Genomic DNA, 3,563 nt, shown 5'->3' on the forward strand with positions numbered 1-3,563 from the left:
AATCTTAAATCTCAGGACCCTGAAAGGAAATGCAGATTAACCTTATTGCCTTTATAATAGATATCTGGTCTTTTCCATTTTATTATGTCTCTTTCTCTCTTTAAAAAAGATTTATTTATTTATTCCCCCCCCCTTCCCCTCCTCCCGCCCTGCTGTTTTTGCTGTGTTTTCTTCTAATTTTTTCTCTAGGATTCACCGGGATTCAATCTTGGCGACCTCTGATGGGGAAAGAGGTTCCCTGTCAACTGTGCCACCTCAGTTCCTGGTTTCTGCTGTGCTTCACCTTGACTTTCCTCTTGTCTCTCTTTTGATGTGTCATCATCTTGCTGCGTGACTCACTTGCACAGGGCACTGACTTGCCACATGGGCACTCGTGCAGGCACTGGCTCACTGCGTAGGCACGCTTTTCTTCTTTTTCATCAGGATGCCCCAGGGATCAAACCCAGGTCCTCCCATATGGTAGGCAGAAGCTCTATCAGTTGAGCTAATCTGCTTCCCTATTATGTCTCTTTTGGTGACTCCTACCAGGCTCTTTGCTCCCAAACTTCTCAATGTTTGCAGAAAACAGATAATAGTAGATGGCACTCTTTTTCCCAAGTAGGAAGAGCCACACAATTTTCTTAAAGTTAGTAGACATGTATGTGAATGTCCCATATTATGTGATATCAGAATGGCTAACTTCTCACTGACCTTCAGACAATGTTCACTGTTTTAGGTATTTGGGTATTTGCCCAAGCAAATACCATAACACGGGTCAGTTTAAACAATGAGAATTTATTCACAGTTTTGAGGTCAAGAAAATGTCCAAATCAAAGCATCATTAAGGAGATGCTTTCTTCCTGATGACTGGTGTCCTGGGCTGGCTGTCAGTGATCCGTCGCTCCTCTGTCACATGGCAAGGCACACAGTGGTATCTCCTGGTCTCTCCCTTCTCTTCCAAGTAAACTCTTAGCTTCTTGCTTCCTGGGCTCTCTCTCTCTCTCCGTATCTTTACTCTTCCCCCCATTCATTCCATTTATAAAGGACTCCAGTACTAGGATTAAGACCCATTCTGACTGAGGTGGGCCACACCTTAACTAAAGTAGTCTCATCAAAAGGTCTACTTACAGTGAGTTCATACCCACAGGAATGGATTAAATTTAAGGTTGTGTTTCTGTGGAGTATACACAGCTTCAAATCACCACATTCACCAAGCCCCAATTTGCATCATCTGAAGGCTCACAGAATGTCCAATACAAGAGGAAAGATACTTTTATATATTGTGTGTACATCATCTCATCTGTTTCTAAAATAACTCTAACTGTATTTTGCATTTAAAAACTTGATTTTAGAACAGTTGAAGCATCTTTTTTGCTCATGACCACACAGCCCGAAAATGATAGCTCAGGACTCAGATTCAGTCTGTATGACCTCAAGCCAGGTGTTTCCCAAGATAACATATGAAAAGCACTCAGAACAGTCACTGGTTCATAGCGAGTTCTGCCTAAATGTGCCTTCAAAGCATTGTTGTTACATCACAGGATCTCTCAGACAGTTACCTCTTTTTTTTTTTTTTTAAACAGGGGAGAGCACAGTTTCCCACTACCACACATTATGCAATAGAGTTTCCCACATTTGGAGAAATGTCAGGGGTCAGCATATCTGGAGGGCAATGGGTAAGCCTCATCCTGGGGAAGCCACCTTGGTGATCTTGGTATCTCCCCTGCCAGTTAGGTATCCCCTCTTTGTTCTGGTGATGATTTCCATGTGGCTGTGGCAAATGCGCGATACTAGTTGAAAGTGATTTCCTTCCCACACCCCATTCATACCAGGACCTTGAGAACAGGATTTGTCCAAGTTGTAGGCAAAGACATTCTGTTTCCCACTTGCAAAGCCAGTTTTCAGAAGTTGTCCAAGAGTGCATTTTCCTTCCATTCTCTCCACCCCCTCTGACCTTTCTCTCTGTTTGACACGATGCTGCTGATATTTTCTTGAAGTCCCCGGAGGGCAGTGGGCCAGCCATCACAGGTTTCCCTCCTTCTTTAACTTTATGAAGACATGATTATGTCTTGTGACAAGCATGGTGTGTGCATCTCAGGCATTCAGCGTGGATGCGCACATTAAGGAATAAGGCAGACTTGTTCTCCCTTTCCCTAGGGGAGATATTGGAAACCATGTGAGTGCCACATAGGTCTTTATTATCTACAAGTTACTCTGCATAAAACCTCATTCACTTTCTAATTAACATTCTAATACTGCTGACTTTTAACACACCAAAAAGGGGCATAAAAGACCTTCTCAAAAGAAAAATAGGAAATACAGATTTATCTTTTCCCATAAATGCTATACCAGCCATACTGGAAGCCACTGGAGTACCGCCAAAACTATGATGTATAGATAGCAGCTGAAGTTCAAGTACAGGTGAAACTAGTTTTAGCATTTCGTTTTTATGTTAAATTCAGCCCAAATTCTAGTGGATAAGAATGAGAAAAGGGAAACGGACTTTGGCCCAGTGGTTAGGGCGTCCGTCTACCATATGGGAGGTCCGCGGTTCAAACCCCGGGCCTCCTTGACCCGTGTGGAGCTGGCCATGCGCAGTGCTGATGCGCGCAAGGAGTGCCGTGCCACGCAAGGGTGTCCCCCGCGTGGGGGAGCCCCACACGCAAGGAGTGCGCCCATGAGAAAAGCCGCCCAGCGTGAAAAGAAAGAGCAGCCTGCCCAGGAATGGCGCCGCCCACACTTCCCGTGCCGCTGACGACAACAGAAGCGGACAAAGAAACAAGACGCAGCAAATAGACACCAAGAACAGACAACCAGGAGAGGGGGGGAAATTAAATAAATAAATCTTTAAAAAAAAAAAAAAGAATGAGAAAAGTAGTTGGGGTTGCTGGAGGAGACACTTAGGAAACTTCAGGAAAGTGAGGGAATAAAGTGACATAGTAGATGTAGAGACAGAAACTCTCCAGCATTCCTCCCCCTCTACTCCATAGAATCAGGCTGACTATACTTCTGGTCTACCTGGCACATCCTCAGTTTGCTCCTGTTGCTCTGGCCTGATTATTAATTTACCCCTTTCATTCTCAAGTGTCAGGTTTGGACAACAAACTATATGGTCACTCTATTTAGAATCCAGTCCTCAACATTTTGGTCTCAGGTCAATATGGCATTTTTTAACCATTGAGGATTCCATTTCAGCAAGTCAAAACTTTGATTTTGTGTCTGACCGTCCTCACACACAGGTTGGCATAGATATACTGTTGGCACCATTCTAAGAAGGTGCTGACAAACACTCCAGAATCAGCTGAATTAACAGAAATTGAATAACTTTAGCAGATCTTTTCAGATCATGTACTGTCCTGTCATGCAAAATGTTCTGTTTTAGTAGGCTGTCATATGAAATCCAAAATCATATTGTATAGAAGATCATTTAGAACTTTCTTCCTTTCTTTCTTGCTCATGCCTTCTGCTTTTCTCTGACTGGTTTTGAGAATGGAATAAGAGTAAGAACAGTCCTATTCTGTAAGAATGGAGTGAGTACTGGATGGAAACCCAGCTGGACAACATAACACAACATAACCCAGCAA

At 43.4% G+C, this 3,563-nt stretch overlaps 1 non-coding gene across 1 annotated transcript; it reads right to left on the reverse strand.

The window, feature by feature from the left end:
* Positions 1 to 1,560: 1,560 nt before the first annotated feature.
* Positions 1,561 to 1,717, reverse strand: LOC111764137 (U1 spliceosomal RNA). Its single transcript, XR_002796826.2, has one exon. It is a non-coding gene; the product is annotated as a U1 spliceosomal RNA (small nuclear RNA).
* Positions 1,718 to 3,563: the final 1,846 nt, after the last annotated feature.

The sequence above is a fragment of the Dasypus novemcinctus genome, chromosome 8 (genome assembly GCF_030445035.2).
Source record: "Dasypus novemcinctus isolate mDasNov1 chromosome 8, mDasNov1.1.hap2, whole genome shotgun sequence".
In the NCBI taxonomy this organism is placed as follows: Eukaryota; Metazoa; Chordata; class Mammalia; order Cingulata; family Dasypodidae; genus Dasypus; species Dasypus novemcinctus.